A 26,886-nucleotide genomic window follows, 5' to 3' on the forward strand; every position below is an offset into this window, starting at 1 on the left:
GACTGCGCCACCCAGGCGCCCCTGGGTGCCCTCACATTTGGTGCATAAATGTTTACAATTGTTAGATCTTCTTGGTGGATAGACCCCTTGATTATGATATAATGCCTTTCTGCATCTCTTGATACAGTCTTTATTTTAAAGTCTAGATTGTCTGATATAAGTATGGCTACTCCAGCTTTCTTTTGTTGACCATTAGCATGATAGATGATTCTCCATCCCCTTATTTTCAATCTAAAGGTGTCTTTATGTCTAAAGTGGTTCTCTTGTAAACAGCATATAGATGGATCTTGTTTTCTTATCCATTCTGTTACCCTATGTCTTTTGGTTGGGGCATTGAGTCCATTGACATTTAGAGTGAGTACTGAAAGATATAAATTTATTGTCATTATGATGCTTGTAGAGTTGGAGTTTCTGGTGGTGTTATCTGGTCCTTTATAATCTTTGTTGCTTTTGTATTTATTTATTTATTTATTTATTTATTTATATTTTCATCTTTTCTCCCCTGAGAGAGTCCCCCTTAAAATTTCTTGCAGGGCTGCTTTAGTGGTCACATACTCCTTTCATTTTTGTTTGTCTGGGAAACTTTTTATCTCTCCTTCTGTTTTGAATGACAGCCTTTGTGGATAGATTCTTGGCTGCATATTTTTCTGATTCAGCACATTGAATATATCCTGCCACTCCTTTCTGGCCTGCCAAGTTTCTGTGGATAGGTCTTGTGCAAACCTGATCTGTCTTCCCTTCTTGGTTAGGGACTTTTTTCCATTGCTGCTTTCATGATTCTTTCCTTGCCTGAGTATTTTGTGAATTTGACTATGATATGCTTGTTGATGGTCGGTTTTTGTTGTATATAATGGGGGTCCTCTGTGCTTCCTGGATTTTGATGTCTGTGTCTTTCCCCAGGTTAAGAAAGTTTTCTGCTATGATTTGCTCACATAATCCTTCTACCCCTATTTCTCCCTCTTCCTCTTCTGGGACCCCTATGATTCTGATGTTGTTCCTTTTTAATGAGTCACTGATTTCACTAATGCTTTTTTTTTTCTTTTTTTAAAATTTTTGTTTTCAACATTTATTTATTTTTGGGACAGAGAGAGACAGAGCATGAATAGGGGAGGGGCAGAGAGAGAGGGAGACACAGAATCGGAAACAGGCTCCAGGCTCTGAGCCATCAGCCCAGAGCCTGACGCAGGGCTTGAACTCACGGACCGCGAGATCATGACCTGGCTGAAGTCGGATGCTTAACCGACTGCGCCACCCAGGTGCCCCTGATTTCACTAATTCTTAAATCATGCTCTTTTGCCTTAATCTCCCTCTTTTTTTCTGCTTCATTATTCTCCATAAGTTTGTCCTGTATATCACTGATTCTCTGTTCTCCCTCATCCATCCTTGCTGCCAAGGCATCCATCTGTGATTGTAACTCAGTTATAGCATTTTTTATTTCATCCTGACTAGTTTTTAATTCTTTTACCTCCACAGAAAGGGATTCTAATCTATTCAACTGCAGCTAGTATTCTTATTATCGTGATTCTAAATTCTGGTTCAGACATCTTGCTTGTATCTGTGTTGGTTAAATCTCTGGCTGTCGTTTCTTCGTGCTCTTTCTTTTGGGGTAAATTCCTTCATTTAGTCATTTTTAAGGGAGAAAAGGGATTAATAAGGTAGAAATTTTAAAATTAAAAAAATTAAAATTAGAAAATATTAAAAATTTAATGCACACACACACAAAAAATCAAATAAATGATGCTAGATCCTAGGTGTGTTTTGGTCTGGATGTAGAAAGTGATTTGATAGATTAGAGAAAAAAGGGGGAAAGGAAAAATAAAGGAGATTATTTGAAATTTGAAAAATTGAATACACTGAAGTAGACTAAAATGAAATGATGGGAGTAGTAGAAAAAAATTAAAGAAAAATATTTTTAATAAAAATTTTAAAAATATGATTTTTTTCTCTTTCTGTACTCAAAAAAAAAGTGAAAAAGAGAAAAAAAAGAAAGAAAGAAAATCGAATAGATGGACTACTAACAGATTGAAATAGGACTGAAATTACTTCGTTTTCCCCAGAAGTCAGACTATGAAGTGCTTTATAGTCCATAAACTAAGCAGGTGGTGAGACCTGTGTTCTTCAAGAGCAAGGTTGGCCCAGTTGGGCGGGGCTTAGTGTAATGGCTCAGTTCTCCACTAGATGGAGCTGCTAGCCTACTGGGGTGGAGTGTTGTGGTGCTCCTAGGTGCATATGTGCATGCACTGGAGCAGTGAAAATGGCATCACCCAGCTACCCAATCTCTAGTATCAGAACTCTGTTTTCCCTGATCAGCAATTGTGCACCTGTCCTCTGTCTTCAGCTTTTGTCCACTCCCCACTTTTTCACTGTCCGTGACCAAGCCACAGGCAGTACCTCTTTCCCAAGTTTGGTCTCAGATGTGGCTGTTTTCCCTGGCCCCTTACTTCTTCGCCCCCCCCCCCCAGCACCTTACTTCTGAAGGACTGTGGCTTTGACCTTTTCTGCCCCTCTGCAGGGGGGTTTCACCGAGCAATGGCCAAATGTCGGCTGTACCCAGGAACGTTTGCTGAACCCTGCTGCTGCCAGTGCCCTGAGACTGCGGCCAGGTGCCAGCCAGCCCCAGAAAAAGTTTGAGAAAAAGTATAGCAGCAGCATTTCAGGGTTTATGGAAAATCACAACACACATCTGACACCAGGCTTCACCCTTAACGACTTGTTCCAGCACCAGCAAATGTGGCTGTTCTCTGGGGTCTGCTGGGACCAGGTGGCCTCAACAGTCTCTACCAAATGTCTTTCCAACAGTGGAACCACTTTTTCCCGTGTGGCCCAAGAACCTCCTGGACCCCACTCCACTCCTGGGGATTTTCCCTTCCCAGCGGAGCATCTCCAGGTATCAAGCTGCAGAGCTGAAGACTCTGTGCTCCCCTTGTTTACAGTCTTAATGGAATTTAAACCCTCTCCTTTCTCCATTTTTAGTTTAGTCCCTATGGCTGTTTCCAATTTTCTACTTTCTGTCCAGCTGCTTTTGGGGAGGTGTGCTTTTCCCGTATTCTTCCCCTGGTCTCCATCCTCTCTCCACCCACAAAAGTGGCTCGCTGCCCACTGCAGCTTCTCTCTCCTCAAGTTCACCTCTCCGTGCCACATACCTGCTGAATTCTGTGGTTCAGGTTGTGCAGATTGTTGTGTTAATCCTCAGATCAGTTCTCTAGGTGTGCTGGATGGTTTAGTGTTGGTCTGGCTGTATTTCATGGACACGAAACACAAAAAACTTCTATGCTGTTCTGCCATCTTGGCTCCTCCCTCCAATTCTTCTATTTCTTAATCATTGTAGTTTAATGACATGTCTAGGTGGTAAATTTCTTATTCTTTGATCTATGCAAAGATGGTTGACTCAGAGTTTTCTTTATTTGTGGGTATATGTTGTCTTTATATTTTCCTCCTTCTTTCTTCTTCTTTAATGTCCCCACAAAGCTCAAATAATTAAACAATATGTACATAAAACAGGTTCGACATTAAGCGGTCATCAGGATTGGGTTGTATTTAGGTAGAGGGGGAAATACACCATTTCTCTTTTTTCTTTTTATTTCTTTAAGTCTTAGACTTTCCAAGAAAAATGACAGAACTAGAAATAAATAATGCAAGCAATACCACCTTATTTAGCAAATAATTGATAAATAATAAAGTTAAACTTTTTAAAGTTTATTTATTTTGAGAGAGAGAGGGAAAGGGAGAGAGAGAGAGAGAGGAAGGGGGAGAGAGAGAGGGAGAGAGAGAATCCCAGGCAGACTCTGCATGACAACAAAAAGCCTGATGCAGGGCTTGATTTCATGAACTGTGAGATCATGTCCTGAGCTGAGATCAAGAATCAGACACTTAACCCACTGATCCACCCAGGCACCACTACAATCACTTGATATTTATATGTCATTTAAGAAAAATGAGAACTGGTATAAAATATATATATATATATATATATATATATATATATGTTATATATATATATATATTATATAAATATAAAATTATAAGAGATATATATTATATATATAAAATTGTAAGATTTATATATATGTAAATATACATAGAGTTATTAAAGATGAGTTTTAATAATTAGATATTCTTATATTTAAAACTCTTTGAATAGGGTGAGCTTGAAACTAAAATAATTCTTCCTTTCACTTCATTACTTCAAGTATTATGCAAGGAAAAATTAAGAATCTGAAGTAAGAGAACAAGGATCAATAGTGTTTTTTTCTAATCTTAAGTAATTTTCCAGGCACACTGGAAAATAATCGTAAGTCCAAATAATGTTATGTTGAAAATGTGTCCATATTTAGATAGTTACAAATGCAAAAAGAATATTTATACATATACACACATGTGCTTTGAGTAAATAGACCACAAATGACACAGAAAATAGTATTCTTTAGTGAATATATAAATATATGGTCAATATTTTATACTTGTTTCTTGATATAATAAACATAAATCTGTTTAACTTCATTTTCTGTATTCAATTAAGATTTATTTCTGAAAGAATATTTCTGAAAAGGCATTTCTGAACTATATACAACTAAATATTTCTCAATATTTTCTAGCTAAAGGTAAAGAATGATTTCAAGACTGCAACTGTAAATTCCCTCATCTTAAGCCCTAATTTTTGTTTCTAGTCATAGTAAAAATGTATACTGCTAGATTTGCATTATTGGCACCTTAGGAAAATAGACATTTGAATATACTAATGGCAGAGAGATTTTCAAGGATCTTTTGTCATATCCCAAAAGACAAATTGAGAAATTGCATACACACAAAAAAAAGGACCAAGGAGAGATACTGGTTAAAATGATTAATCCAAACAATGCAAACAGCAGTGTGGAATCAAGTAGCATAAGTTTTCAAATATTTAAAACCAAAAAGAACAAACAATGCCAGTGGAAGAGTTTAATGCCAGTAGGTTCAGACAAAGCAAATGTGTGAACTAGAGGAAGCTGATTTTGTAGTTTTCCCTCCTACCCTTCTTAGAGCTTTCCCTACCGTAGTAGCCAAAGGCAACCATCTTGTCAACTGATGCTGACAGAGTTGGCTTCATGACAGCTTAGGCTTCCCTTCCCCATACCACATTTGAGGAGCAGGAAGTTCAAGAGTCCTTGGGGCCCACTCTGCTACAAGATGAAGCATTTTTTTTTCTGACACTTATTTTTTCTTTTGGCTTCTCATTTTTAACTTTCAGATCTAGATTGATTTTCTTTAGATATGTAAAAACTTTTTTGAGATATAATGTATATAAATTAATATGCTGCTTTTAAATATGCAGGTTGATAAGTTTTGACATTTGTGTGTCCCTATGTAACTATTGTATCATTCAAGATATAGAATATTTTTAACAACCCAAGTTCCCTTGTGCCCTTCCATTCCAGTCATCCCCTCCCCTCCATGCACCACATACCTTCTGCCTCAGAGAATCAGTGATATGCTTTTTGTTACTATAGATTAGTTCTGACCGTTTTAATACGTCAAAGATATGGAATCATGTACTGTGTGTCCCTTTGTGTCTGGGTTCTTTCATCTAGCAGAAAGTTTTTTAGATATATCCATGTTGTTTTGTTTCAGTAGAGTATTTCCTTTTGTTACTGACTAGTTGTCATTATATAAATATACAAAATGTGTTTAATCATTCATCTGTTGCCAAATACCACTTAATATAACAAGTGTTGTTGAAGATATGGAGCAATTGGAACTCTCTACACTGCTGATGAGGTTAATTAAATGCCACAATGACTTTAGAAAACAGTTTGGCAGTATCTTTTAAAGATTAAATATATACTTACCATATGATCCAGCATCTCCATTTCTAGATGTTTGCCTAAGTAAGTTAAAATGTATATCCGCAAAAGTATTTATACATGACTGTTCATTACATTTTTTTACACTCTCTTGGTAAGGTAAGGTGAAATTACACTAAGGCTACTACTTCCTATTGGGGAGAGACTTCCTGCCTGTTTTGAGAAAGCTAGGCAGGATTCAGATTGTCACTCAAGAAAAAGAAATCACCATCCAAGTCTTTTAGGCACAAGTTAATGAACTGAAAACACATATCAGTAAATGTAAACCAGGTATCTCTCAAGTGATCTAAGCCAGTTATCAACATATGGGAGTTTGGGTTAAAGCCCTTTGCTAACAATAAAGAAAAAGGTTTTTATCCACTCTTCTCTTTTCTTATCTTTCTCAAAAACAGAGGTTTTGGCTTCAGGATCTTAGCCAAACATCTTGGCTATCTCATCATATCTATGGAGATCCTCCCTCCTTGTTTTCTAAGTAAACTTTTCCTTTATCATGAAACTCCTGAAATGGGGAAGTAAAGCAGCACCTTGATAGATAAGTAGGAAAATTCCTTTTGGCTAGGTAGAAACGTGAGAAACTCTTCAAATCAAACTATGTGCAGATGCTAAGTTGCATAGAAGAACCAGCTATGAAACCTACTAGCTGGCATTTCTCAAGGAAAAAAAAAAGACAACTGTAATCCCCAAATTATCAATATTGTAGCTCACAAGTACCCTTAATATAAAAATTATTAGATCATACTGGAAATTGTCATTGCTGATCCACACTTGTTCTATGTTCTCTAGTTGTTAAACCAGGTCATTCACTGAAGAAGGGAAGCATTTTGTTGCATGTTCTGCTTTCTGATAACAATTTATTGTAAAGAATCCTTATCTCCTTTAGTGAGTCAATCAACTTGACAGAGCATCTCCCTACATCGCAAATTACAGTCAATCATTTTTAAAATTATACTCTTTCAAATGATTAATATGCATTGAAACAACAGCAAGCAAACACAGGTAGAGAAGGGGAATTCTACCAATTTCAGACCTTCTCTTCTACCCATTCTCAAGAACAAAAAGCATACTACTCAGGGAACCTAACTTAGTAAATCACTTGATTCTCAGTTTTTTTTTTTTTTTCACCTACAAAGATATACTTTTCAAGGAGTTTTGTTTGTTTTCTTGCTTGCTTGCTTGCTTGCTTGCTTGCTCCCCACCACCTCTGGTCTGTCTTCCATTATGCCTTGCCACCCTTTATCACTGTTCCCCCTTATTTTCATACTAAGATGGCCTGTTCAGAAACAAATAAAGTGGAACTCTTTGTGCCATGGTTTCAGGTAGACAAATATAAGCATAGGAAGTTTGGTCTGCAAACTTCCTAACCTTCCCCAGTCTAGCTATTCAACTGAACACTCACTCTTTCCTCTTCAGAGTATTCTGCCCAAATCAGTAAATTATAGGACCAGAAAGATTCTAACTGGCCAGTTAGAAATTTGAAAGAGTGACTAATGGATTATCTTTTAAGCATATTTGTAGGAAACAAGATTCCTTTTTTGTGTTAGCTTTTTAATCTGGATAGTTTCAGTAGAGATGAGAAATACATAATACAACTTTATAAATTCCCTGTGATTCAATGGTTAGTAAAACTATTTTTCCTTAGGCATATAGTATTACATGGGCTATTTAAGTTAACAATGTCAAGTCATTGAGTCCCAATGTGAGGAAACTAGAATGTCTCTAAGAGATTATGGAGGAGTCAAATGTTTACATACTTCCAAAGTAAAAAAAAAAAAAAGAATGAAAAGGTTCCCAGTTTTGATCATATTGTTTTGTTTTTGTGTGTTTTTGTTTGTTTTTGTATTTTGTTTTTGTTTTTGCATGGCATTAGAGGCAACATTTCATGTGCAACATCAAACTGTAATTAAGAATTTTCCAGAGAGCAATATCAGCGCTGAAATACTAAATAGAGGACTGACATTATGCTTGATCTGTTTTAGGGAGAGGGATGTATTGAATTGACATTGGAATGGTACTTCCCAGTTGGATTTAATGAGACAGTAAACGGGAACAGGAATTGAAGTGGCATACATTCTTTTAGTATCAAGGAATTAGGGCTATTTTCATTTTTCATGCTATCCTAAATAATAATAACAACCCTATTTATTGGAACAAGAGAGTCCCCTATTTAAGTTTAAATTATTTTTTCTTGTGAAATCCCTTATAGTTATAATAACTAGAAAAAATACTTAGAGAAGGAAAGCTTTGAAATGAAGCAATCAAAAGAAAAAACTGCGTGTGGCATTATTAGAGCAGTAGTTAAATATAGTAGAATTATTTACAAATGGATAAGTAAATTTCAATTTAATTTAATTTAAAAATGATTTGGGACCTGTTTGATTTGTTTATAGATTCATGAATACCAAGAATCAGAGGGGAAGGATATGAATTGTGTGTAGTTAAAGCACAGATATTTTTGTTACACTTTATGTTTCAAGACTAAAGTTTTTTTAGATGTAGGGACTTCTAGACCTTATAATGGATATGATTGAATTGTAGACTATAACCTTGAAGACTTTAGAGGAAAAACTCTTTCTATTAAGAGCATGGTAATCATCTAACTTTTTCCATGTCTCAAAAGAAATATTCCTTCAGAGCAAAGGAGGGCTGAAACAGTCCCTTTGGCACATTACATTTTTGTTAGTACTAATGGAATAAGGTAGACCCTTTCTACTCAAAGTATGGTGCATGTACCAGCAATGTCAGTGTCATCCTGGAGCTTATAGCAATGCAGAATCTCAGGTCCCACTCCAGACCTTCTTAATCAGAATTGACCTTTAAACAAGATACCCAGGTAATTCATATGTACACTAGACTCTGACAGCAACTGTTACAAATCTTGGCACTGTAAACGAGTGTTGTCCAATAGAACTGTGTACAATGATGGAAATTCCCTGTGCTATTCAGTACAGTAACCAATAACCGCATATAACTATAAGAACTTCAAATATGGCTAGTGCCAATAAGAAACTAATCTTTTTATTTTATGTAATTTTAATTAATTTAAATTTAGATAGCCACATATGGCCAGTGGATACCATATTCTACATTGCAGCTATAACTTTTTATTCAAATATATTTATGGGAACAATGTATGCCTTCTGAAGCTTTGGGACATTTGTTCTTTTTGCCTCATTTGCCAAAGGTTATAGGACCTTTATAATACATTGATGCTTGTAAGTCTTGTGTATTTATTTATATATTATCTACACTATTCCTGGGGCATACTTCTTGTATTCTACTACGGTTGTTTGTTTATGTTGGGGCTCAGGGAAGTCTGCCCCAAAAATGCCACTTTGGCATATTGATTATTTGAAGACTACTTAAACAGCCAAGTAAATAGGACATTTTTCACCCTCCTTTGTCTCCAGAAAGTAGGAAAGAAATCTCACATGTGAAAAGTACCCACCATGTACCACATGATAGAGAGTCATCCTTGTCATCAAAGATAGGGAATTCAAGGCCAAAGAAACCTATGTGAACAAACTTTGTTACTTTTATTGATTTACTATTCCAGTCCAAATTCTGTTTAGAATTCCTTACTAATTGAAGCTGCATAACATAATTTTATTTCTCCTGTCAATATTTCACAGATTTATTTTCTCTAATGTTTATATAAACTGTATGCCTTGGTCATTTCTTGGGTCTGAATTTTATTATTGGGCCTCCATACACACGTAATTAGACTTTTTTCCTGTTAATCTGTTTCGTGCTAATTTCATTTAGACCAGGGAGAAGAACCTTGAAGGGGAAAGCAAAATTCTTCTTCTCCAACATTTACATGGCTGTTTTCTACCATGTCCCACCATCAACCTGATCCCAAGAAGATGACCTATAAGCTTCTCAAGAGAGATCATGTCTTAATAATCTTATTCCTATTAACTTAGTACCAAGTTAGGCGTGTATGAGGTACTCTTTGCAGTAGCCCTGAATTGAATTGGCAAAGAAATAAACCCATGGGTATTTATTTTAATAAGACTTAGTAAAGCATGGAATTAGATCTAAAGTAACATTATCTTGGACAATATCCATTAGTATTCATCCCACCAAAAAAGAAATTGTCAAGCCAACAGAAACAATAACAACTATAAGAACAATAAATTTTGTATGGCTAGAATTAGTTTCAGCCCTTTAAATTCAGGCTGATGTACAGAAAATACTGAACCATATCGGTAAACATATAAAATGTACTGGCTAAGTTATTTATGAGTAACATGCAAATCAATATTTTGTACTGTCAGTTCTGAATTAGCAAGAACCCCAGAGTCAGACCTGAGACATGGAAGAGGGGATGTCTCCCTAAGGAGCTAGATGGCTTAGATAGTGAGGCTGGATAGCCGAATTCTCCAAGTCCCAAGTTGATATGAGCTAAAAATTTAGCTACAGAAGACAAATAACCATGGGGTCACTAACACCAGGTGGGTAGCCTGACCCTCACACCATGGTGGGAATACACAAATGCTTTTCTGACAAGCAGTGCAAAAAGCCAGGTAAACAGCTTGGGATATGAACAGATGGCTTTGTAATGCCAGCTTTTTTTTTTTTTTCTGCTTCTCTTTCCTTTTCTCCTCTCTTCATCCCCCCTTCTCCTCCTTTTGTTTTTAGAGAAGAAGCAGACTGCCTGTGGTAATAATGGCTTCTAATTTTGAATTTAACAATCTTTCTCATCTAGATTCTCAAATCCTGTGACTTGGAATAAACTATTACTTTACTAACATCAGCTCTGTGTGTTTTGCTCATTTCCATTGTCTTGTGAACAAAGATAAGTCTATTTTAAGTTTTTAATTATTGCACCTTCATATTATTTGAATCACTAGACATTAGGAATGATATGATATACTGAGAACATTTTGTCAATAAAGTTCATACTTATAGTTCATTCTTTAATAAGTTTGCCATATTTACAAAGAGTTCTGTCAACCGGGGTCTTTTGTTTATTTGTTTGTTTAATCTCTAATTATGGACATTTTCAAACATATTCAAAAGTAGGTAATGATAAAAATCCACATACTTATCACTCAGCCTCAAAAAAGATCAACATCCTTCATCTCTCTTTGTTATTTGAATAGAATATGTTAAGCTAAGTCTCACCATACTGTTATTTCATTTATGAGTACTTCACTATGAATCTCTAACAGATAAGGATTTTAAAAAAATATCATTATCACAACAATAATTCTTATTATTTAATATTCAGTCCCTTTTCAGTTTTTCCTGGTTGTCTCAAAATTATCTTCTTACAGTTGGCTAGTTTAAATAAAAATTCATGCAAGATGCAAATTGCATTTATTTAATGTGCCCCTTAATATATATATATATATATATATATATATATATATATATATATATAAAAGATTAAGTTGTGGTAAGAACACTTAACATGAAATCTACTCATTTAACAAAATTAAAAAAAATTAATGTTTATTTATTTTTGAGAGAGAGAGAGAGAGAGAGAGAGAGAGAGAGGAAGTGCAAGTGGGAGAGGGGCAGAGAGAGAGGGAGGCACAGAATCCGAAGCAGGCTCCAGGCTCCAAGCTGTCAACACAGAGCCTGACAAAGGGCTCAAACTCACAAACAGTGAGATCATGACCTGAGCAAAAGTTGGATGCTTAACTGACTGGGCCACCCAGGCGCCCCAACAAAATTTTAAGTATATAATACCATTTTGTTAACTATAGGTACAATGAACAGATCTCTACAATTTAATCATCTTGCATTACTGAAACTTTATACCTACTGGATAGTAATCCCCACCCACCTGCCAAACTAAGTTCTGCCAACCACTATTCTACCCTCAGTTTTTGACTTTTTTAGTGTATGAGGAGGAATAATAATTTTCCCTTTACCCTCCTGAGTTTTTAGCTTATACCCTTGTAATAAAAGATAGATTAACAATAGAAAATTGAACAGAAGTTTATTAACATGTGTACCTAATGTACACATGGGAGAGACCCAGGGAAAAATAAGTAATTTTCAGAGTTAGCCTAATCCATCATCTTAAATACTATCTTCAGCTAAAGACAAACAAGGGAAAACTGGGAGAGAAGGATTGGATGGGTGAAGGACAGGAAGCCCAGTTATGGGTAACCTGGAGGTTACCAAGAAAATTATATAAACAAAAGTAAGGTTTGTTATGCAGATCTAGATTGATGCCTTCTCCATTAAAAAAATTTTCCTAGGATTTAGAGTCTGCTTTTCCTTGGCATGAAGGAAGACACCCGTAGAAATGGAGATTTGCTTTATACATGTAAACTTCCCTTAAAAAGGGTAATTTCTATTCTGTTTTCAGAGCTTCTCCTTCCTGTATTTGCTGTTTCTCAAAATAATCATAAGTAATCCTTCTGCCAATGATGTAGATTTCAGGGTGGCATATTCTACCCTTCATTAGATACTTGGTATCAGTTGAATCATGTAGTATTTGTTCTGTGGCTGATTCTTTTCATTTGTTATAATGTCCTCAAGGCTCATCCATGTTGTTGCATATGGCAGGAGTTCCTTCATTTTGCAGGTAGAATAATACTTCATTATCTGTATAGACTACATATTGATTGATAAAAATTCCCTCTCTCCTTTTAATGCCAAGTGTTTGCTGAATAAATTGGGTCATTTGTGCTGTAAAATTTCCCACATTCTGAATTTGAATATTCTTGTGGTATTTTTTAACACGTTCTTCTTCTAGTTCCTGTATTTAAGTCTATGGTCAGATGCAGAGATTAGATTCAAGCTCAAAGTCTTTCAGCAAGAATTCTTTACTTTGGTTCTCTGTCTTCTAAGTCCTTCTCCACAAAGTAGATCTCTGAAAATGGAAGCAAATTAGGATGGGAGTCTTCTATCAAAGAATATTTAAAGTTTACTAGAAGATTTAGCTGTGAAAATGGATTCTTGTGAGGCTTCTTTAAAGAAATTTTGGATCCTTTTTTTATTGTTGAAGTTAAAATTGGAATGTAACATAAATTTCATAACATATAAATTAGTATATAACATTATAATTTGATATCTGTATGCACTACAAAGTGATCACCACCAATAGTCTGCTTATAATCCGTAACCATAAAATTGACCCTCTTTCCTACCTATTGACGTACCTATTTCACTGACTCCCAATCCCCTTCCCATTTGGTAACCATCAGTGTCTTCTATGAGTTTGTTTTGTATTATTTTGTTTGTTCATTTTTTTTTAATTTTTAGATTCCACATATAAGTGAAATCATATGGCATTTGTCTTTCTCCCTCTGACTTATTTTGCTTAGTATAATACACATAAGGTCCATCAGTGTTGTCACAATTGGCAAGATTTCATTTTTCTTTACTGGTGAGTAGTACTCATTAGATAGATTAGATTAGATTAGATTAGATAGATAGATAGATAGATACAGAGATATCTCCTCTTTACCCATTCATCAATGGTTAGGTTGTTTCCATATCTTGGCTATTGTAATTAATGCTGCAATGAATTGATGAATGTATATGTATTTTTGAATTAGTGTGCATATTCTTCAGATACATACCCAAAAATGGAATAGCGGGGTCATATGGTAGATTTTATTTTTTGAGGAATTTCCATAATGTTTTCCATAGTGACTGCAGCAATTTACATTTCCACCAACAGTGTACAAGGGTTCCCTTTTCTAAACATTTTCCTCAACACTTGTTATTTCCTGTCTGTTTGGTAATACCCATTGTAATAGGTATGAGGATTCATTGTGGTTTTAATTTACATTGCATTTCCCTAATAATTAGTTATGGTGAACATCTTTTCATGTTCCCGTTGGCCGTCTATATGTTTTCTTTGAACAAATGTCTATTCAGATCCTGTGTCCATTTTGTTATAACAATTTTTTTTTATTATTGTTAAGTATGTGTGTACTAAATATGAGTTCTTTCTATATTTTGGATATTGACCCCTTATCAGGTATATAAAATATTTTTATTATCAGATATATAAAATATTTTTATTATTATATTTGTTATAAGCTCTGCCTTAAAATTTTTAATTCTCTCCAGTTTATAGTATTGTCATACTTCTGGAGATAATTGGATTAAAAAATAACAAAAATTTAATTTCCATATATCTCAGGTGAACTTTCTGTTTCACAAGTAGCAAATGAATGAATTTGGAGAAGTGTATCAGAAAGATCTCAAACCTGGTCTGTGGTTGCCTGGAATGGAAGGGGATCAATAACCCACCCAAAATTTGGTCTAAATATGTTATGTTGATAATGCTGCACACCCTGAGGGTGTGAAGAGATTTATTTTGCATATAATGGGACTTTCCGGGGAGCAGCAGGGTAGACTCTCCAGCACACTGAAAATAACTTGACAGAGTAAGGTGAGACACTAGTTTTACTTTTATTATAGTTAGGGGGTAGTTAGAGGACAGGGATTATTGCTGAGTAGTTTGAACTTGCTACGTCTTGGCTTCCCTAATGGCTTTCCCAGATATGGGGCAAGAGGGGAATAGACAGCTGGGGTTTGAGCCAACTGATTGAGCCACCGAGGCATCCCCAGACATTGTCTTTCTAATGAGTTCCCAGGATGTTGTGAACTGGGACAGCACTCTGAGAACCACTGTTAAACACAAATTTCTATGAACACAGATCGGTACAGTACATGTGACTCATTTACCTTCAGAGTGATATGTCTTCATTAAAGTTTATCTGACTGGACTTACCAATACTGGTTGGAGTATAATATTAGTCACACCATAAGACTAATACTCCAAACTGAGAGACAGAATAGCATAAGGGTTAAAAGCATAGCCCCAATTCAAAAAGATATATGCACCCCTATGTTATTGCAGCATTATTTACAATAGCCAATATTTGGAAGCATTCTAGGTGCCATCAATAGATGAATGGATAACCCCCCCCCCCCCCACACACACACACACACAACACAACACAACACAACACACATGTATATGTGTGCATATTATGCAACCATCCAAAAAAGGATGAGATCTTGCCATTTGCGATAACATGAACAAACCTGGATGGTATTATGCTAAGTGAAAAAAGTCAGACTGAAAAAGGCAAACACCATATAATTTCACTTACATGTATAAATCTAAAAAAGGAAAACAAATGAATAAACAAACAAAAAGCAGAATCAGTTCTATAAATACTGAGAACAAACTAGATGGTTGCCAGAGGGAAGGGGATGGCAGTGGGCAAAAGGGTGAAGGGAAGTGGGAGATATAGGTTTCTAGTTATGGAATGAATAAGTCACTGGAATAAAAGGCACAGCATAGAGGATACAGTCAGTGATGTTGCAATAGCATTGTATGGTGACAGATGGTAGCTATACTTACAGTGAACATAGTTGAATCACTATGTTGTAGTACACCTAAAACTAATGTAACATTGTGTGTCAACTATACTCAGAAAAAAAGGTTGCTTCACATTAGAAGATCAGGATTTCTTTTCTTTTTAAAAATTGTTTTAATGTTTATTTATTTTTGAGAGAGACATAGCATGAGTAGGGAAGGGGCAGAGAGAGAGGAGACACAGAATCTGAAGCAGGCTCCAGGCTCTGCGCTCTCAGCACAGAGACCAAAGTGGGGCTTGAACTTATGGACCGTGAGATCATGACCTGAACTGAAGTCAGATGCTTAACTGAGCCACCTAGGCACCCCCAGGATTTCCTTTCTAATTCTCCCACCAAATAACTATGAAACATTAACCGTGTTGTATAATTTTATGACTCATTTTCCTCACCTAGAAAATGGGGAGGTACTAGTACCCAATCATGGGACTGTTGTAAGGATCAAATAAGATAATGTATATAAAGCATCTGGCAAGTATGTTAATTCTTTAGCATGATATCAGAACTTGGTTAATGTTCTCACCTCGGATGCTCAGAGTTTGAAGTTTAATATCACTTGGCATTTGTTAAATATGTCCCAACAGTAGTAGTACAAAGGTTTTAGTTTTGCAATAACTATCTTTGAGGGTGTAAAATTATATTTGCTTTTATAATTTGCTGTAAGTAGATTTAACTCTTAGCTTTGAAAAGGTTTTTGGTGACCCATAAGCAGGAAAAAAATAAGTTCATAAAATCAAGTGTGTACTTTCTATTGTGTTGGGTGAATAGAGAGGAATAATTTGTTTTTAAGGAACTCATACAACCTGAAGCAAAGTTTTGCAGAGTCTCAGAACTTATTTATGTCAACTGTCTTCTTAAATAAAATCTACTGATATATAGCCAACTAATAGAAGATCAATTTAATCAATAAATTTAGTTTTTAAAACCATCTCCATTAATGAAATTGAATTGAATAATACATGGTCAAAATAATTGAGTAATTGATGGATAATTGGCAATACTTTCTGTCTTACAGCCAGGACTTTCGGCATTATAGCAGATCCTAAAAATTTTGCTATGCTTTCCTCATTGCTGGAATAAAATGAAATTGGTTAACATTTGGTGTCTAGGTTTTTTGGTGTTTAGGGTTTCGGTTTTTTTTTTTTTTTTTTTTTTTTTTTAAATACACTGTGTCCTCTGAGTTTGTACTGCACTGCCCTCTGGAGGACAGAATTCATCATAACACATGCATTGTAATTTTAGGAAAATTCATACTCCTCCATAAAGATAAATTGTGCTTCACGAATGTGTGATTCAGGATAATAGCACCAGGATATAATAGCAAAATAAAAGATATTATAATTTATGCTAATATTTCAATTGGCATTATTGACTAGTGTTTTTCCTCCATTCCAAGTATCACATTTCAATTTCCATAACAAATGATTAAAGCTTTTTTAATCAATATTCCTTTAAATAATGATGCACCTCTCTTAGTTGGATTTAAAACAAAGGTCTAAATTTTTCCAAAATTTAAAATATTAACAGTTGAAATTCTCTAAGTGCATCAGATTTACTTCCCTGATTGTTAGTTTGCCCCTTTTATTTTGAATATAGACAAAGATTTCCTATTTGAAGAATAATTATGTATTTTTATTCACTTGCCATAGATTTTGATACATAGTCAAAGGTTAATCCTTTATCAATCATGAATACTAGTTGGTTGGATTAGAGAAATAAGCTACTGGGTGCCTGTCTGGCTCAGTAGATTAAGATTTGATTTTGGCTCAGGTCACGATCTCACATTTTATGGGTTTGAGCTCCACGTTGGGCTCTGTGCTGACAGTGCAGAGCCTGCTTGGGGTTCTCTCTCTCTCTTTCTCTCTCTCTCTCTCTGCCCCTTCCCTACTTGGGCACTCTCTCTCGCTCTCTCGCTCTCTCTCTCAAAATAAATAAATAGACTTAAAAAAATAAACGCTTAAGATATTTCTGTGGAAAATAAGTCTGTTGAATGTGACTGGTTGATAAAATCAGTGAAACCAGGAAAGAAGGATGGAGAAATATTTTAAGCAGATCTAAGTGACTTTATGATCTTTCTTGCATTTTGGAAATCATTGCTTTAAAAAAATAGCTGTCACTGGGGTGCCTGGGTGGCGCAGTCGGTTAAGCGTCCGACTTCAGCCAGGTCACGATCTCGCGGTCCGTGAGTTCGAGCCCCGCGTCAGGCTCTGGGCTGATGGCTCAGAGCCTGGAGCCTGTTTCCGATTCTGTGTCTCCCTCTCTCTCTGCCCCTCCCCCGTTCATGCTCTGTCTCTGTGTCCCAAAAATAAATAAACGTTGAAAAAAAAATTAAAAAAAAATAGCTGTCACAGAAAGAAATTCAGGATGAACTTCATGGGACAAAATTTGTGAAAAATTACACAGTGCCAGTATTGTCCATAATTATCTTCTATCATTGTCTAATTGTATTTGGTTTATTTGAACTTGTTATAACAAGAGAAGTTGCTTGTGTTTTTCTTTTATGCCTCAGACTAGAAATCCAAGATGTTTTTGGTGATGATCTTTAAGTTGAGAACTAGACTAAATTTACAAGAAGGATGAGAGAGGAAGAAAGAAAAGAGGGAGTCTTGAGGCTTTAGTCTATTTTCCTTTCCTCTTCTTGTCTGTTTTTCAATCAAACAAACACATCTGCATGTTGACTTCAGACTGCTAACCAAAATTCTATGTAGATAAGTTCTTATTTAACACTGGTAAGCTGCCACTCTAAACTGGGATGGGTAACCAAAAAATGGAGCTAAATAGTAAATATTACTTGTCTCTCACAGCTGTTTTTCAACTCCTGTCATCTTATGAGTATTCCTCATTGTCCAGCGTCAAGACAATGTTTGTAAAACATTTGTAAAAACAAACGGGTTACTTTCTATTTGCTTTTTAATTAATACTAGTTCAGGTCAAATAGCCAGCTAACAGAGATTAATCAAAACATGAGAATCTATCTCCATTGCATGGCAGGGGTTAAGATTTAAGAGAATGAAGAGAGTGAGGCAAAAAAAAAAAAAAAATGAAGGGAGACTTTCACTCTTTTTAATAATACTTATTTTACTGGGCTAGCCAGATATTAAGAATATATGTTAATTTCTACATTAACCTTAAAGCTGTACAATTGTGTTAGAAAAGAAGCACTGTTTTTTAATCCATTCATTCAGTTAATATATTTTGTTTATTGAATGTCAGCTATGTACAATGTATGGTGCTGTTAGGGCAAGTCATGGTGCACATACCTTCCCTTTGATTTAGTTTAAATAGAAATAAAATAGATAATCATCCACTTTTAAATATATCTGACTTTAAATCCCCATTAAGTCCTCCAATTTCTAGTTCAACTATTAATATACACTTAAAATTTGTGAGCATTTCAACATTTCAATAGAAATAACAAACCTAGATAAGCTAGAATCAGATGTAAGATTATACCTCATATTCAGATTTTTTTAACTTGCTATACAATTATTATTTATTTAACAAACTGTTGGAGTATGCTTAACTCTTTTCTTCTGGATACAAGTCTTTTATAATAAATGCTCACTGTGCCTATCACTTCCATTGATTTATTATGTCAGGGAGTCCCTGTGTCACTATTTTATTATATTACATTGCCTTTCTAGTGCATATAGCTTTCTCATGATAAAGCTAATTCCGAACTCAATATTATGAGTTGCAAATTAGCTTGTATCCCCTTCTGACTATTGAAATACTTAATTTTTGTGCCAATAATTTTATAACGTGATATTCATGTACTTAATCTGTTAATCACTGCAATCCGAATTAATGTAGCTATATATCTGATTTATTTGCTACTGTGTCATGATTCCAGAAGAGCTGTAGCATATTTCTGGCTCTTATTTTTATGCATGTATTTATGTTGCTTAAAATTTTAGAATAAGATTTTGACTTTCTGTGTTAAGTTTTAAAATAAAATTATAAAAAAAGTTTTGAGGTTTCTGAAACACTCATTTGGCATATAGTAATGCTGACTTTTAAATATGTGCACATATGATTTCTTATTTGCTGATTCCTCTCTATAATAGAAATTTTGTGAATATGGACACCCCTACCCCCAAAATATATTTCAGTTTTCATCCATGAAGAGTTTGACATACAAGTTTCAACTCTAATTTGCATTGTATAATTTTAAGTTGCTCTGTATATTAGATTTTTCAAAACCTGAATAGATGAACCTTGCCCCATTTCTAACGACTGCACTTCTCATTGGATTGCAGAGTTAGATTCATACACATACATGCTTCTCAAACTTCTTGGCTATATGTACCCTTTATTAACTATTTAAAGTATGATTATTCTGAAATCATAAATGCAGGTGGATTGTACTGAAATGAACTTTGCAGATTTCTATGAAGGGACTTAGTGGATGTGTTTTTAAAAAGTTAAGCAGCTGAAATAATGTATACAATTTTAGGCCTTTTTTTTACTCTGTTTTCAAATACACTAGAACCAATAAGCATAGCAAAAGGCAAGACACTTGTGATGTCATTTATTTTATTAACTATGATGGGACTCCACTATTAACAATATGGTAAGTCATTTTGTTCAGTGAGGATAAAGTTACAGGAACAAACACAATCATTCTGGTGTCTTTGAGCAGAAAAAATCTGGTAATAAGACTAGCTCAACTCCATATCCTAAAGTGAGATTGAGATACAAATGTCTAAGGAATAAATTTAATTAATCTTAAGGAATCCACACCTCTCCAATCCTCACATCAGGGGAAACTTCAACTTTTGACCAGTGGCTTTAATAAGCTTTTGCTAGAACTAAATATCATCAGCATTAGAGAGATTTTGTATATCCATCATTCACTGGGATTATCTATTTCCTAAAATAATCATCTTTAGCATCTTCCTTACTGACTCTGGAGAGGGAGTATAACCCATTAATTCACTTGCACATAATCTAAAGGTAGGAGTTTCACTCCTACCAGTTATGCCAGTTAAATGAGAAAACTATTCTAATTGACCTTGAGAAGTTAAAAGAATGCATTTGATACAAAAAAGATTAATTGAAAAAATGAGCTAAAATAAGATCATCTAAAAAGTAACAAAAAGAACAGTCAGAAGTATTTATTTAAGTACAAAATAGTAATAATAATTTAGGAAAACACATACAATATTACCTATAGCTATTTTAGCACAAGACAGGGGTATAAATATAATATCCAATATAAAATTGGCACTAATTTATATTATATATGTGATTGTTTGTGACTGAGGAAAGCAATTAACAATAAATCAGTTTTCTGATGTAATAGAGAAGTGGGATCTTTTATCCATTGAAAATTGGTTCAGCCTAACCTCAGGTTAATTTTCTTCCTGAGTTTTCTTCCTAAAACCCAACCCTGGGAAAGAAGAGTCTTTTCAAAATATGGTCCTGGGAAAACTGGATATCCACATGCAAAAGAACAAGATTTGAACTTTTTACTTATATCATATATAAAAATTAACTCAAAATGGATTAAAGCTCTAAACATCTGACCCTATGCTACAAAACTCTTAGAAGTAGACATAAGGGGGAAGCTTTATGACGTTTTTGAATGAGATATAAGATACCAAAGTACAGGTGACAAAAGGAAAACCAGGTAAATTCGACTTCATCAAAAATAAAAGCTTTTTGGGCTTTGAAGGACACTATCAAGAGAACAAGAAGGAAATCCACAAAACTGCAGAAAACATTTTAAATCATGTATCTGATAAGGGACTAATATTCAGACTATATAAAGAGCTTCAACTCAATAACAAAAATTAATCTGGTTAAAACATGGTCGGAGATCTTGGATAGACATTTCTCCAAAGAAGATATACAAGTGGATAATGAACACAAAAAAGATGCTCAACATCACTAACATTAAGAAAATGAGAATAGGGGCGCCTGGGTGGCGCAGTCGGTTAAGCGTCCGACTTCAGCCAGGTCACGATCTCGCGGTCGGTGAGTTCGAGCCCCGCATCGGGCTCTGGGCTGATGGCTCGGAGCCTGGAGCCTGTTTCCGATTCTGTGTCTCCCTCTCTCTCTGCCCCTCCCCCGTTCATGCTCTGTCTCTCTCTGTCTCAAAAATAAATAAACATTAAAAAAAAATAAATGTTATAAAGAAAATGAGAATAAAAACCACAGTAAGATAGTCCTATGTAAGATGGCTATTAGAATGATTGTTATTTTAAATTTTTTTCAACGTTTTTTTTATTTATTTTTGGGACAGAGAGAGACAGAGCATGAACGGGGGAGGGGCAGAGAGAGAGGGAGACACAGAATCGGAAACAGGCTCCAGGCTCCGAGCCATCAGCCCAGAGCCCGATGCGGGGCTCGAACTCACCGACCGCGAGATCGTGACCTGGCTGAAGTCGGACGCTTAACCGACTGCGCCACCCAGGCGCCCCAGAATGATTGTTATTTTAAAAAGGCAAAAAATAACAAACATTGGCAAAGATTAGAGAAACTGGAAACCTTGTGCACTGCATGTGGGAATATAAAATGGTGCAGCTGCTGTGAAAAATACTATGCCAGTTCCTCAAAAAATTAAACATTGGATTACTATATGATCCAGTAAATCCACTTCTGGATTTATATCCAAAATAATTGAAAGCAAGGACTCAAAGAGGTATTTGTACACTTACGTTCATAGCATTATTCATAGCAGCCAAAAGGTGAAAGCAACTCAAATGTCCATCCACAGATGAACAGAATGTGGTATGTATCTACTGTGATGACCAGTGTGTCAACTTGCAGTAGGTTTTGGGATGAGATTAACATTTAAACTGGTGATCTTTAAGTAAGCAGATTGCCCTCTATAATGTGGTAGGCCTCATCCAATCAGCTGAAGTTCCAATAGAACAAAAAGACTGGTTTCTGTGTGCAAAAGAGAATCCTCTAGCAGACTGCCTTTTGTCTTCATCTGCACTGTCACCTGTCCTGGATCTCTGCCTGCTGACCTTTGGACTGAAATTGCACCACTGATTGTCCTCAGTCTCCAGGGCTTTGGGCTGGAGTCCACACTTTGGGCTTTATTCACACCATTGGTTCCTCTGGGTCTCAGGAATTGCTGGCCTAAATTGCAGATTTTGGACTTCTCAGCCTCTGTAATCATGACAGCCAATTCCTTATAACAAATCTCTTTAGGTAGAGATTGGTTCTGTTTACCTGGAGAACCTGCCTAATATACCTACACAGATATGTGTATCTGTGTACTTGTAGCACTTATCTTTAGTCGTAAAATTTGTCACCATTAGAGCTCTCAGTTGCTACTGTTAGTGTCTTATACTTCACTCCTAGTTTTGGGATACTAAATGTCTGCGTGTTTTTAGTGCTCTGGTATCCCAGAATTCCATACATTTTATAATAGTGTAATGCTCACTTTTCTTGTCATGAATCTTCATTTCATACATCAGTTAGCAGTTTCATTCATCTTCAGTGGTTTGGTACAATCTCTTTCTCAACCCCTTCCCTGCCTCCCTGCCTTAATTACAATACTGGCATCTTAATCTCAAAGCCCCTCATTCCTGCTTTACCACTCAGCTGGCCAGTGCTGAGTGTAAGCTTCAGAGGTCTCTCCAATCTTGTCTAGGGAAGGTAAGTAGAAAGGTTCCAGGCTGGATAGACTGTCAGACAGGCAGCTGAGTAGGTGCCAGAGAGGGCTGGCTGTCCTTGCACAGTGTTACCAAAGCCTCTTTCTATTCATGGGAGTTCAAGAGAGTGGGAAGTAGGGGGAGCCCAACTTTGTGCTCTGTAGATACCCAGCTAGAATAGACCCTCGCACAGGAAACTGAAGAATAAGTGAACATAGCCAGGCTGGTCCCAGCAAAGGAACCTTTTCTCATGTTCAAAAGTTTTAATAATATATATTAAATGTCAATAATTTTTAATTTTAAAAATTCTGACAAGTCAATAATAAAATATGTTAATACCAATTAAATGTTGACATGTTGCTATTTTGCTACAGTATTGCATTAATTATTATGAATTTTAACCTCTGAAATCCTTGCCATTGTGTTTCTGCCTGTTAAGCACCCCTTTTCTTATATCACATCTATAGGTTTGCCAGAATTAGCAGATAAAAATACAGGATTTCCAATTAAATTTCAATTTCAGATAAACAACAAATATTTTTTTAAGTTTGTTTGTTTGTTTACTTATTTATTATTTTGAGAGAGAGAGAGAGAGAGAGAGAGAGAGAGAGAGAGGGAGAGAGCAAGGGAGGGACAGAGAGAAAGTGGGAGAGAATCCCAGGCAGGCTCCACACTATCAGTGTGGAACCTGATGTGGGGCTCTATCTCAGGAACCATGAGATTATGACCTAAGATGAAACCATGAGTCAGACACGCTTAACTAACTGATGACCCAGGCGCTTCTACAACAAATAATTTTTAATTCAGAAATTCAAATTTGCCTGGGTATCCTATATTTTATCTGAAAGTCTGACACACTTCCCAGTTTTGACTATTGATCTTCTCTGGGACCTTCAAATAATAAACCATGACCTTCAAACTGGACTTTCTCTCTCACATCCCCAGTTGGCCTATTTCCGTCAAAACCCCTGCCTCCCCTTCATTCAGGTTATAGGTGTCTATGTCCTAAGATATGACAGCCAGTAATCTTTTGATAGTGTTTGTACCTTTAACTGAATATAGTACTTTTCTTGAGTGGTGACCTGAGCCAAACAGAATAGGACTAGCATCTCCCTTATAGAATCTACTTCTAAAAGGGTCTAAAGTAACAGCCTGTTGGTCAGCTTTATCACCCTGATAACTAGTATTCATCATCATCTAATTAATTTTGTCTTTTTCAAATGTTCAGCTGAATGGTATTTTGCTCCTAGTTTTCTCCTCAAGCCTTACTTCATTCTATTTTAAAAGATTACAGCAACAAGTTTTCCTGTCCCTTTCATTTCTGAGCTCCTCTGAGAGTTAGTTGAGTAGTCCCACTAGCATTGCCAGGTATTCACCTTAACTCCTAATCAGGCTTGTCTGAGATTGTGTCATCTGAATTTCATATTATCTCTGAATACTTTTTCCTCCAAAATTGAAGAAATTTAATTCTGTAAAGTATATGTCCACTTATGCCCATGTTTTAGGTGCTTTACATATATTATCTCTTTTAATTCTCACGTAACCATGAAAGGCAAGTTCTATTAATTTTAATTTACAGATGAGGGACAGAGATTGAATGAAAGCAAGTGATTTGTCCAGGTCAAGACTTGGAGTAAAAGTAGGAATGCTAGAAATGGAAGAGGCAAGGACAAATATGTGCTGAGCTAGTTGACTGGATAGAATCCTCACCTCAGAAACATCAGTGAGGGTGCAAATTTTGTGAGAAGGGGTAGCCTCAGGGCATTCCAAGGGTCCACAAAGTCTTTGATCTCACAATAAGCTGCCAAACTGCTCACCAGAGCTCATCATCAGATAGACTTTGAACTGGCCTTTGGCACTAAGAGATAAAAAAAAAACAAAAAAAACAAAAAAACACAAACTTATAAACCCAAGCGTGGATTAAACTAACATAGACTATGGTTGCCAAATATCTGGAATTTCTAAAAAATTAAAATAGGTTTGTAAAACAGTAAATTAAACTTAAATTCTAAGTTTGACACCTCCAAAAATTACACTGTAGCAGAGCAAAGAGTCTAGAGCCTTTATTCTTTAGTCCATTTTCTTTTATTTTTTTATTGTTCATTTATTTTTGAGAGGGAGAGAGACAGAGCACAAGCAGGGAAGGGGCAGGGAGAGAGGGAGACACAGAATCTGAAGCAGGTTCCAGGCTCTGACCTGTCAGCACAGTGCCCAGCACGGGGCTTGAACTCACAGACTGTGAGATCATGACCTGAGCCAAACTTGTGTTTAACAGACTGAGCCACCCAGGTGCCCCTAGTCCAGTCTCTTTTAATTAGACTATATTGATATTATGATTATAGTTGACTTTAGCTCTAAGTAGATAACTAACATTTCATTCATATTTATTCTACTGATGGGTAGACTATCTCCATCACTCTCGCTTTCTCTCTCATTACCTTTCTTTCTATTAAGCCACTTGCCTTGTTTTTTAGAGTCTCTTTTTTTAATGTTTATTTATTTTTAAGAGGGGGAGAGGGGCAGAGAGACAGGGAGACACAGAATCCGAAGCAGGCTCCAGGCTCCAAGCTGTCAGCACAGAGCCCAATGTGGGGCTTGAACTCATAAACCGCGAGATCATGATCTGAGCTGAAGTCAGCCACCCAGGCACCCCATGCCACTTGCCATCTTATAGTTGCTTATTTGATAGTTCTGAGAACTTGCTCTTTGGAAAAAGGCAACGTGCCATACAGTGGTAAGTAACCTGAATGACATTCAGAATTCCCATAAAAGTCAATTACTAAACGCATCAATGAGACATTTATCCAAATGTCTCAGGCACAAGATACCTCTCTCATACTATGCAAAAACCTGAATATGCCTTTCCTTCTTACTTTTAATTATAATTTTTAAAAATTATCTCAGTTCTCCAAACCAGACACTAAGGACTGAGTCCTAGAAGCTAGTAAAAGAAGATTTTAAAAGACTGAGAAGACACCCAAATGTATCAGAGTGTCTCAGAGCAATGCTCTTTCTGGGTATATTTTGGTATATAAAAATATTTAGAAACAGAATGACATTCCTTAAGATACTGTTCTGAAGCTTTCCTGAGAACCTCTCAGAGAGAGAGCCTAGAAGTTTACAGCGTAGTAAGTTCAGCTACTAGTTCTCTTCCAGTGAATATAAATATGGGTACTCATGATAATTCAAGGGGCGAGTTATTCTAGGATGTAGCTTAACATTTATTTTATTGGAAGTTAACTCAGCAACACTAGCTTTCTTTGTTTAGTATTTTCCAGTGTATCTTTTACTGTATCTTTCTTTCTGCTTTTCTGTTTTAACTTTTAAAAAAATATATTTATTTTTGAGAGGGAGAGAGAGCATGGATGGGAGAGGGACAGAGAGAGAGACAGATGATCTGAAGCAGGCTCTGAGCTGACAGCAGCAAGCCCAATGTGGGGCTGGAACTCATGAACCCGGAGATAATGACCTGAGCTGAAGTCCAATGCTCAATCAACTGGGCCACCCAGGCACCTACCACCTTTGTGTTTTGATGTTGAGATATTCTCATGAGGCAAAGCTAAATTAAACAAATCCAATCACATTTTTGTGATTATGATATACATGGACTTACCTCCATCACCTTATTTTGTTTACTATTTTACATGTTTTTTTTTCATTTAACTTTTCTGCTCAAGTTTTCTAATTTGCTTTTTAGTCCTTACTAGTTTAGAAATATGTTCTATTTCATTACATATAACATTTGTCCTTTTATTTTTAATATCCTTTCCTAACATAAAATCTAGAATTAAAGAATATCTCTGTCCTCTCAAAAAGATTAGAACAGTTTAGGGGCGCCTGGGTGGCGCAGTCGGTTAAGCGTCCGACTTCAGTCAGGTCACGATCTCGCGGTCCGTGAGTTCGAGCCCCGCGTCAGGCTCTGGGCTGATGGCTCGGAGCCTGGAGCCTGTTTCTGATTCTGTGTCTCCCTCTCTCTCTGCCCCTTCCCTCTTCATGCTCTGTCTCTCTCTGTCCCAAAAATAAATAAACGTTGAAAAAAAAATTAAAAAAAAAAAAGATTAGAACAGTTTAATTTC

The 26,886-nt window shown here is 35.9% G+C and overlaps 1 long non-coding RNA gene across 1 annotated transcript in view; it reads left to right on the forward strand.

The window, feature by feature from the left end:
• Nucleotides 1–26,886, forward strand: part of LOC111559534 — a 327,598-nt gene that overhangs the window by 55,817 nt on the left and 244,895 nt on the right. The gene's annotated exons all lie outside the window — the stretch shown is intronic.

The sequence above is a fragment of the Felis catus genome, chromosome A2, assembly GCF_018350175.1.
Source record: "Felis catus isolate Fca126 chromosome A2, F.catus_Fca126_mat1.0, whole genome shotgun sequence".
NCBI classification, from domain to species: domain Eukaryota; kingdom Metazoa; phylum Chordata; class Mammalia; order Carnivora; family Felidae; genus Felis; species Felis catus.